The sequence below is a fragment of the Lemur catta genome, chromosome 11 (genome assembly GCF_020740605.2).
Source record: "Lemur catta isolate mLemCat1 chromosome 11, mLemCat1.pri, whole genome shotgun sequence".
Classification (NCBI taxonomy): domain Eukaryota; kingdom Metazoa; phylum Chordata; class Mammalia; order Primates; family Lemuridae; genus Lemur; species Lemur catta.
In genome coordinates, this window is record NC_059138.1 from 82,725,368 (window position 1) to 82,737,441 (window position 12,074).

Here is a 12,074-nt window from a genome sequence, read left to right on the forward strand (position 1 = left end):
TCTGTGCCTAGTTTGTTGAGGGTTTTAAGCATGAAACAGTGCTGAATTTGGTTGAATACTCTTTATGTATCTATTGAAGAGCATATGATCTTTGTGTTTACTTCTGTTTATATGGTGAATCACATTTACTGATTGATGTATGTTGAACCATCCTAGCATCCCTGGGATGAAGTTCACTCAGTTATAGAGAATTTTGGTTTTTGTTACACTGTTGAACTCAGTGTCCTAATATTTTATTGAGGATTTTTGCATCTGTATTCATAAGGGATATTGGTCTGTAGTTTTCCTTTTTTGTGGTGTCCTTTCCTGGTTTTGGTATCAAGGTGATACTGGCTTCATAGAATGAGTTGGGGAGGATTCCCTCTCTCCTGAGGTTATGGAAAAATTCTGGCAGTATGGGTACCAACTCTTTCTTGTAGGTCATATAAAATTTAGCTGTGAATCCATCTGGTCTGGGGATCCTTTATTTTTTTGAAGAGTTTCTATTTCTGATTCAATTTCCTTTCTTGTTATTGGTCTGTTCCTGAATTCTGTTTCTTGCTGATTAAGTCTTAGGAGGTTGTGTGTTTCCAGAAATCTATCCATTTCCTCTACATTTTAGAGTTTATGAATATAGAGATTTTCATAATATTCACAGATGATATTTTGTATTTCTGTTGTATCAGTTTTTAATATCTCCTTTTTCATTTCTAATTGAGCTTATTTGAGTTCTTTCTCTTCTATTCCTGGTTAATCCAGCAAGAAGTCTATCAATATTGCTTATTTTTTCAAATAACCAACTTTTTGTTTCATTGATCTTCTGTATAATTTTTTTTATTTTCAATTTCCTTTAGTTCTGCTCTGACTTTAGTTATTTCTTTCCTTCTGCTGGCTTTGAGTTTGGTTTTCTCTTCCTTTCTAGTTCCTTGAGATGTGTCATTAGATTATTAATTTGTGACCTTGCTGTCTTTTTGTTGTAGGCATTTAAGGGTATGAATTTTCCCCTTAGGACTGCTTTTGCAGAATCCCAAAGATTTTGGTAACTTGTGTCCCATTTTTCAATCAATTGGAAGAGTCATTTGATTTCCATCTTAATCTCATCATTGATCCAATAATCATTCAGCATGAGGTTGTTTAATTTTCATTACTTTGTGTAAAATGGGGTATTTCTCCTGGAGTTGATTTCTAGTTTTATTGCACTATAATCTAAGAAGATGTATGGTATTATTTCAATTGTTTTGAATTTGTTGATCCATGTTTTGTGGCCTAAAGTATGAGCCATCTTGGAGAATGTTCCATGTACTGATGAATAGAATGTATGTTCTGTAGCTTTTGGACAAAATGTTCTGTGAATATCTATTAGGCCCAATTGTTCTATAGTCCCATTTAATTGCAGTGTTTATGTATTTTCTGCTAGGATGATCAGTCTAGTTCTGTCAGTGGTGTGTTGGAATCCCCTGTAACTATAATGTAGCTGTTTATCTCTCTACTTAGATCTAGTATGGTTTGTTTTATGAATCTGGGCACTGCTGTCTTAGGTGCATAAATATTTAGGATTGATATATCTTCTTGTTGAATTGCTCCCTTTACCATTTTAAAATTACCATCTTTGTCTTTCTTTACTATTTTTGATTTAAACTCAGTTTTATCTGATACAAGAATGGCTATATCTGCTTTATTTTGGTTTCTATTTTCCTGGAATATGTTTTTCCATTTCTTAACCTTGAGTCTACAAGAGTCTTTGTGGGTTTAATATGTTTCCTGGAGACAGCATATATTCAGCTTGTATTTTTTTTATACATTCAGCCAGTCTATGTCTCTTGAGTGGGGAATTCAAACCATTTGTATTGAGTGATGGAATTGATATGTGGGATGGTGTTTTGTTCATCCTGTTGGGTAGTACTTTTATTGTTTGTTTTACCTCTAGTATTATTGTTTATTTGAACTCTGAGCTTTAGCTTTTGGTTGGTTTTACACTCGAGGATGACCGTTGTGCTTATCCATTAGTAATGCAGTTATGAGTATTTCCTCCAGGGCAAGACTGGGCTTGACAAATTCCCTCAATGTATGCTTGTCTGGAAAAATCTTTATTTCTCCTTTGTTTGTCAAACTTAGTTTTGTGGGATACAAAATTCTAGGCTAATAGCTGTTCTGTTTGAGAAGACTGAAGATGGGGCCCCGATCCCTTCTGGTCCATAAGGTCTCAGTTGAGAAGTCTGTAGTTACCTTGAGGGGTTTTCCTTTGTAAGTTACTTGACATTTTCACCTTATGGTACACAGGAGTTCATTTTTTGTGCTGACTTGGCTTAGTCTGATGACTATGTGTCTTCATGAGTGCCTCTTTGTGATGAATTTCACAGGTGTTTGTTGAGATTATTCTACATGGGTGTCTAAATCTCTGGCAAGACCAGGGAAGTTTCCTCCATTATTCCCTCAAATAGGTTTTCCAATCCTTGTGCATTTTCTTCTTCACTCTCTGGGATGCACTTATTTCTTTTAGGCTTTATTCTTTTCTCTTAATGTTCTGTTCTTTATTTTTGACTGACTGATTTAATTTGAAAGAGTTGCCTTCAAGCTCTTAGGTTCTTTCTTCTGTCTGGTCTACTCTATTCCTAAAACTTTCCATTGTGTTTTGTATTTCCTTAAATGAATTTTTCATTTCCAGAAGTTCTATTGGTTTTTCTTTAGTATGTTGATCTCTTTAGTAATGTTTTCATTCATTTCCTGAATTATTTTTCTTGTTTCTTTGGGTTGGTTTTCCATTTTCTCTTGGATTTTGTTGAGCTTTCTTATAATTCTTTATCTGTCATTTCAATATTTCATTTTCATTAATATCCATTTTTAGAGAGCTAGTGTTCCCTTTTGGAGGTGTCCTTTTGCTCTGATTTTTCATACTGCTGGAGTTCTTTCACTGATCCCTTCTCATCGGGAGCAGGTGTTTCTTCTTAATTTTAGATTTTCTTCTTAGATGGTGCTTTCCCTGCCCTTGCCCCACTCATACAGGTGTGTTTGTAGCATATGTTGGGTAAGAGCCTTTGGCTTTGTTTGTGAGTGCTTTGATGGCAATCTTGTTTCCAGATAGATGCCTCGGTTATGGATATCCTTTGTGTGATGGTTTTCTCCGTTGCTAGTTGTTAGTATGCTATAGCAGTGGTAAGCTATGTGTGTGGGCAGATTCCCTGTCTCTCTTTGATAAGAGAGGATAGATGCTTTGAAATCCTTTCTTGTGTCCCAGCCATGTGGTCTTCTTAGCAGTGTGAATTATAATGGCATGCCCAGTTTAATCTCTAAGACACTGGGTGGTGTTTGTGGTTGAAAAACAACTTCATGCTATATAATTTAGTAATTACTGTAAAGGGTGTGCAAGTTGACTTCCCCATCAGTAGTTGGCATTGACCAGAAGGAACAAGCTGCAGTGTTATTTTTGTTACCAGCTCTAGTCACTCAGGAGGGGCACTCTAATGTCCCAGGTGGTGGTTGGGGCCCTGGAACTTCCAGGTGAGTCCTTATTCTCTGCAACAGCAGAGGTAGGTCAGGGAGTGAGGCTGGGTAGGATTGGGTTGGGTGGGCTTGCCCTCAGGCTCCACAAAGGTTAGTGTTAGGCAGGGTTCAAAGGTCTACTCCAAGTGTCTTGGGAAAACCACCAGCAAAAGGCTGAAGTGGCCCCACACAGCCAGAAAGTCTGCTTGTGGAGATGGGACTCTCTGAGATTGACGAACTGGCTGACCAGTTCTCACTCCTCCTCTGGCCTGCATCACTTACCTGCTGGCATGCATCTCACAAAATGCAGGCAGGCAAGCAACTCCCAAACTGGGCACCCTAGGTCCACTACTAGTCCACAGAAGCAGAGACATGGGCCCCACTGTCTGTGGAGGCCACATCCTGGAGTATGTGCTGGCTGGAGAAAGGGAGCTGCTCCCCAAAATCTCAGCACAAACTGCTCTCTGGGTTGGAATGGGCGGTGGAGGAGCCAGGCCTGGTTGCTATGGCACCTGGGGTTTGCTCTTGTTTGCCATAGAACTCATCCCAATCAAACAGGATGGTTTTCCTCTGGGGAGGATGGGTGCTTTCCCAGCTCTCTGCATCTCAGAAATCCACAATATTCTCCTGTCAGATTGGTCCATGTGGACTTCCTTGCCAGCAAATCCAACTCCCAGACCCCCACCTTCTGTCCCCAGCAACCTGCTCAAGTTCAGAGGGCATGGGGTACAGTATGCTTCTCTGACCTGCTGGCATATGACTCCACAAAATGCCATTGGGCAGGGAACTCCTGATTTGGGCACCCCTGATCCACTTCAGGCTCCCAAAGGGAAAGGCGTGGATTCCAGTTTCTGTGGAACCCTCAGTCTATACCATGCACCCGTGGAGGAGGGGCAGCCGCTCACCAAATTCTCAGCCCATATTGCATTCCCAGATGCAGTGGGTGGGGGAGGGGCAGGGGAGGATGAGAGTCTGAATGGAAGAAAGCCAGTTCTGTAGCTTCTCCTCACACTGTCCGTGGAGGGGAGCCCCACAAGGAGTGGTCATGCTCTGGGATCATGCAAGTTCTCCCCAGTATACCGTGTTTGCCGCTGTGCCTGGGCTCGTGGGGGTGGAAAAGCCTTTGAGAAACTTGGTAGCACACTGGCCACTGAATGCTTGTGGAAAGATGAGAGGGATCCCCTCTTACTCTTTCACTGGGCTGGGAGCATCTCTGTGTTTCATCCTCCCTGATACCTTTCTTCTTTCATCTTCTTCCTTCTCTGCTTTGCAGTTTTTGTCTATGAGAACCCCAGGCAGCTGAATCACCTCTCCCTATGATCTACACTGGTCCTGCATCTCTTCTCCTCTGTCCTCTGTCAGAATTCCTACCTTAGCTCCGGGATGGCATGGCAAGTGATGTCTCTAGTCTGCCATCATTTTTCTCTTCCCAGCAATCTTGTTTTATAGAATATCAACACAGAAAAATCTGTAGCATTTCTACATATTAGCAATAAACAGTGAGAAGTATATTTAAAAAGTTACCATATACAAAAAGATATGAGGTGCCTAGTAAGGAGCCCAACAAAAATGCATGTAAGACCTTTTTAGGAAAAACTATAAAACATTGCTAAGAAACATAAGCCAAATCCTGAGTAAATAGCAAGGTATACTGCATACACAGAGGGAAAGATTTGCCACAGTAAGGCTCTTCAGGGTAAAACACTTACAGCTTCCCATTTGAGATTGGGACTAACACAAATATACCAGTTATTTAATACCTTTATTAAATAATGTACTGGAAGTCTTAACCTAGGCATTAAGGATTCAATACTGAATAAAACTCAGAAGAATTATAAAGGAAGAAATAAAGCTGTTTTTATTTGCAGCTGATATGATTGTATAAACAGAAACTCTAAAGAATCAAAGAATAAAATTAGAATGCATAGGAGAATTGGCCAAGATTGCTGGATGCAATGCACACATAGCCTCACAAAAGCAATTACATTCCTCTTCACCAGTAACAAATGAAATTTCAGATGATGGAATTTAAAACTGCTACAAACCTATTTCCCTTGATAAACATGGTCAGTTCTCCAAACAACATGATGCCTTCCTTTTCATTCTTTGTGTGGATTCATTTTATATCGTTAAATGTTTCCCAATATGGCAGCCACAACCTTTCCCTATAAGAGTTGTCAATTTAAACATCTACTATTCATAATCTGGTTGCTCAACTGAAGTGTACCTTAATTTTAATTATTCACAAAAAATTAATCTGATAAACTCACTTCAGCTCATGACTTGGCTGTGTAAATGTTGGGGATGGGGTAGAGAGGAGCTTTAGCTATTTGTTTGAAACAGAACAGTTCTGGCTGAGGCCTGAACTTTGAAATATGATACAACAAGGTACAATGGTTGGCTGATCAAGGACAATGACTTTTTCAGTACAACTCACTCATACCTATAGTACCAAGGTTGGATACAGAGATGGGAATATTAGTTTGTCCAAAAGATAACAAATCTGATAAGGTTTAATGTCTTATTTAAATGCAAAGTTTTCATTTCCACATTTCTCCTGAGTAGTGAATGTGTGCCATTCCCAAATATGGTCTCTGGACAAGGATTGGATAAATGATTAAGTATAAATAATGCAATGCTCTCCTCAATATCTCTGTAACTGTCCCAGGAAACAGAGTGAATGGCCCCCCACCAGCTCCTGGGATTGCTGAAGGGATGATTCTGTCAGCTAGGGTGCTGGGCTAAGACCCAGAGAAGGTAGCTCAGGCTTTAGGAAAGTCTCTTGGGCAGGGGTGGTGTTGGGGGCAGGGTGCAGTTGCTGACATAGGATGGGGATGTACAGGTGGGGATTATGTTGAGCTCAAATTTCCTCCATTCAAGATTGGGCCAGGAGGCGAAACAGGGGCTAGTCTGTTTTGTGTACCAGGCACAGGCACAAGCAAGATTTTCTGTGTAGAATAGGGCAGGTCTGAATTACCATGCCTCACCCAGGTGGTACAGTAATACACACCAGAGTCACTTCTTCCAGATTTTGCAGTACCAATCTACAAATCCTCTCTATGCCTATAAGATCATGGTGTTTCCCAGATTTTTGAATCCACCACAACCTTGGAGTTGTAGAAGGAGTAGGGCAGAAGATGTTGTGCAGTCTTGCCTGCCTGGAAGAGGCACCAGAGCATGTAGTTGGTGCTTCATTCAAGGCTTTCACAAGCGACGACAGCAGATGATCTGGTTGGCCTGACAATTGCCATAATCCTCTCTTTCAAGTTGGAAGATATCGGACTAGCTGCAATGGGAACAACAACAAACAGAATGAGCAATTTCTTGAGATGGCACTTCTTGAAAATGAAAAAAAAAAGAATTCCATGAGCATCAATCTATGCAACATACTTGTGAGGAGGCAGAATTGCCAGAAATAGAGGGAAAGCCACTGCATGCCTTCCTCTCTGGGCCTTAAATAGAAAGGACCAGACAACAAAGGAAGAGCATACTATGCAATATTGGCACATACTTATACTAAAAACAGATTTGCTATTTATCTGAAATACCAATTTACCTGGGCATTCTCTATTTTATTTGGTAACCCTACCCTTAGAAACTAGGACATCTGCAAAGTATTTTTATTGATAGCTGGATTAAAAGGTGGTCAAAAATATAATAGATTGATGGTAAAACTGAAGTGATATCCATACAGATTCTCACCTACTACTTTAAAAGAATGTGTTTGGATATATGTTTAAAATGCTCACAAGAAGATGTAGAACAAGGTTCCTCTCAGGGTCTGTCTGTCTTCTCTCAGGTAACTCATCTTCTGCTGTCATGACAGCTGTGAATGAGAAGGGTAGGGGACTCTGATTGGTCTCCCTTCTGCCTCAGGCACCCTGTGTGCAGAGACATGAAGAAATAAATACTGTTGACTTCGTACCTTACCACTTAGACATAGAGATTTAGGTGTAATAAAACTGAAAACAAAGAAACATTAGAATTAACATTGATTAATTGCATTTAAGTTGTAAGTGAAATTGGCTTCTCTAAGCCCGATGTGGAAAGTAGTGATCATAAGCAAAAATTGGTAGGTTTAACTGAAAGTTATATTCAAATTTGTACTCACCAAAAGGTGCTGAAAATGAACAATAGCAAATGCAGGGAAATCTTATCAACATACTTGACAAACGGTTAATATCTCTACACTAATATATATATATTTTTATAACCTAATAAGAAAAATTAATACTCCTATAGAAGAAAGGCCAAGGAGTATGAAAAGACAATTCACAAAGGCTGCAGTACAAACAACCAATAAACTTGCGAATTAGTATACCGCTCATTAGAGATAAGAAAATGCAAATTAATTTTACAGAGCGTTCTTATTTTTGGAAACACAGTGCTGGGTTAGAAATCTCTACTACTACACAACCTTGGGAAAGTTATTAAACTCTCAATTTCTCATCTATTAAATTCAATGATACTTTGAACTCACAAAGGGTTTCTTGGAAGATTAAATGAGACAATACATGTAAAGTGTTTAGCACAGTAAGTACCAGATAATGAGTACCCATATTTACCATTCATTATTATTATTAAGGTAATTATTATATAATAATTCCACATATAAATGATAAAACAGTAAATAGTAAATGAATAAAACTTTAAAGTAAATAATATGGACTTATTTATGTATAATCTTGAAGTGTGGACACATTTTTAAGTAAGGTACAAAACCCAGAAACCAGAAAATAAAAGTTTGATTAAAATTTATAAAAATTGAATACCTCAGGATGAAAATATAAATATGAATTCAGATATAAATGCATACTATGTACTGCACATATAGTGAGCAAAAGATTTATTTCTTTAAAAGTTAAAGACTTATTCTGAATAAATAAAAATAATAGAAAAAAATTAATAGAAATAAAAACATCATTACATGTATAGGTGAGGGAGAGATGAGGGAAGAGAAATCTAGAATGGAAGCTAAAATATAAAATGCCTCTTGCTTCATAATTTTGACTTCAGATCCTTACACATGTTTTACCTATACCAAACACATATAAAACAAAAATAGAATCACTTTCAAAACTATAAAAATATAAAATGAAAAAAAATGAAGGTAGCTATATATCATAGGTGACATAAAAATATAGAGAAGAATTCTTTCAAATGAGTTTTTAAAACGGTATTTTGATTGTATATCTTAAAACCAAAGAAAGAAAGATAAAGAAAAAGAAAAAGAATTTAAAAAAAGAACGGAGGGAGGGAGAAAGGAAGAATCTTAAATTGCATCCTCAGGGCTGAGTGTTGTTAGTGGTAATTATAATACTGTTTCTAGTTATATTTTAACTAGAATAGTTAAATATTCATGATGTATTCATGATGTTGATACTGTTAGGAACCAAGATATCAGCATAAGAGAAAAATGCAAATATAAAATTTTAAGTTTCATGAAAACCCTATAATCTATAATTTGAATTAGTTTTCTCTGAGAAATGCTTAGTTTTTAGCTGCCCACTGGAAAACCACAAAGCAATACCAACTCAGAAGTGACAAGCACTCCTAGCATCAATGTTGGGGTCTATAAATACCATTTTTCACTGAAAGTACTGGAGCTCAAATAAGAAATGGCTGAATCCAGCACTGGGGCATGATATGCACAAGATGAACCTATGACAGCTGGTCTATCTGGCAGCAAAGCAGCACCAGAGACTAAGGTCGTGCCAAAGGACACAGAAGACAACTGCAGTGGCTCTCACTCACCATAGAGAGGACATTGTGAGCACCAAAAGAATAATACCTATACACAAATTTTGAGAAACATTAATGTAAGGAACACATGAATTCATTGATAGGGCTCACTAAAACAAAGTCACTTCTGGAGGTTGTTAAGGCCCTATTTTTCCTTGCCAGGAGTGGTCCAACGTGGAAGAAGTGGTCGTCAGTTGGTGCAGGGTCTGGTGAATATGATGGATGACAGAAAGTTTCCAAGTCCAGCTGTTTGTGCAGTGTTCTTTTTTGCAACATGTGGTCTTGCAACAGGATTGACCTGTCTCTATTGACCAATCTCAGCTGCTTCATCGCAAGCTTCCTCATCATTTCATCCAACTAGGTGCAGTAGACACATCCACTGTAATCGATTGACCAGGTTTCATGAAGCTGTAGTGGATTACACCAGCACTGGACGACCAAACAGACAGCATTAGCTTTTTTGGATGAATAGTGCTGGCTATATTACAGGCTATACAACACAAGGCTGTGGAAGGTCTTATATTTCATCGTGAGCCATTTGCTTATAAGAAAGAACTCTGACCTCCAGATCAGATCCTATAACTCCAATAAACCACACTATATAGGGCTTTTTAAATACTAAAAGCTAAATAAAAATGAAGACTTTTGGCCACAGCAACTTCCAGGAACCATCCACATATCGTCATAGAGAATGGGAGATGATACCTAAAACAGAAAGAGAGGGTTTTGAGTGCCCTTGGTCTACAGACGATGAGCAGAGTCTAGCTGGAAAAATGCTGTGTTGGAAGAAACAGTAGAAAATGTACAGACTGTATAAAACTAGTGGGAAATGACTGTCTTTATTATGCTAACCAGTATGGGAAAGCAATTCCACCTAAAATGAGGGATGGCCAAATTTAATCTGAACCAATCTGAGTTCAAGTACATCAGACAGAACAAGGTCTCAAAAATTAAACAAAGAAGCTGAAAACATTCCCTTTTGATATAATCTGAGACTATAAATTTGTGCTGCCATATAGACTAGAAATATAAGTGTTTAGGCAGGCCAATTTCTGAAAGCAGAAAATAAGAAACAGAGAAAATATGACTCAGTAAAATGATAATATCCTAGTAATGAGAAACAGTACCCTCTTTAGAATTATGATGTCATATATGTGAAAAACCAAGTTACACTTAAAGGAAACATGATAACTAAATATTTTCTAAACCTTTAGTAAGCATATAAAAAGGTCATTTTTCCCTACATGTGCCTATATTTGACTTTATTTACACTGAGTGAAAAATCTAATGGAGCCCAGTAGAGTCAAGCATTTTAAAATTGTTTTAATCAAGAAAAAAGTAAAACACTGCCACAAAGCCATAAAGATATATTCTAACACATATATTCTGAAACATAATTTATGTCATATAGTAAAGATTATTAGCCAATGTCATTCTTTAGCTAAGAAAAATATGGAAAATTAAATTTTAGCTCCTTAAATATATGGTATACAAGAATTTCCAGTTTTGGTAATGGCAAACTAGCTTGTATTAGACAAATGTCTCTGCACAGAGCAATCACAAACACTAGAATAACTATGTGTCTCTATATATCTATGTATTCATATTTGCAAGTATTTGTTTATGCAAGTGACTGTTATAAAATATGTAAGAAAATATGTTTATATATAATGGGGTAGGTATAACTACTGTGTACAATTATTTGAAGGCAGTGAGAGTGATGAAAAGCAGGAAGAAATTGGAGAAGATTTAACCCTTGATAGTAGGAACTGCACTGGGTGAGATCTATGCTAATGTGGCTTTTCCCCAAGGACTACCCTCAGTCCATGTGATGCAGGCATTCAGAGGATGGAGCTTAGGGCTGTCAGAGCAGCTGTGCATTCAGGGAGGGATATCTTTAAAAGGAGGGAGCCATGGGGAGTATCCCCAAATATGCAGAGAAACTTCCCTGAAATCCTGGGCTGCCCCCCAATGTGTACAAGCATTAGGGGTCCTCCAAGAGCCCTGGGCGAAAGCAACATCAGGAAGGCTGAAATAGGTGAGTAGAGATTTAAGTACGGCCAATGGAGGGGGAACAGAGTTTGAATCCCACTATGTTGGGGGGCTTAATAAGCCCCTCAGGCTTTCTATGGAAATCCAAAAGGGCCATGTCTTATAACAACAGACAACATCCTAAGACTAATGTCAAACTTAAAACACACCCACCCTAGGAAAGTACAAAACAAACTTCCATGAATGCAATGTAATTATCCAGTAATTTAAATGATTGGTAGTATAGAAATAAACAATCTTCAGATAAAGAAAAAAAAATCCAGACTGTCTACAATGTGTTATCCATCCACTGTGTCTAGTATCAATAAAAAAAAAATTACTACACATGAGGAAAACCAGGAAAATATGATCCCAAGATAAAAAGCAAGCAATAGAAATATGCCCTGAGTTGGCCTATATTTTGGAATTGGCAGTAAAAAATTTAAAGCAGCTATTATAAATATGTTCAGGTACTTAACTTTAAGACAGTCATAATGGAAGAATATTGGTGAGAAATCTCAGCAAAGAAATGGAAACTATATGAAAGAACAACATGGAAATTATTGAAATGTGTAACTATAATATCTGAAATGAAAAAATCATTGGGTAAGCTTAATAACAAATTTGAAGTAGCAGAAAAAAGAGGCATGTTACTTGAATACAAATCAATAGAAATTATCTAACCTATTTGAGAGAAATAAATATTGAACAAAAAAGAATAGAGTCTAAGACATCAATAAGTCCAACATATGTACAAGTGGAAACCCAGACTAAAAGAAGAAAGAGAATGAAGGGGAAAAATTAAACAATAGCTAAAAGTTTTCCGAAAGTATTGAAACACA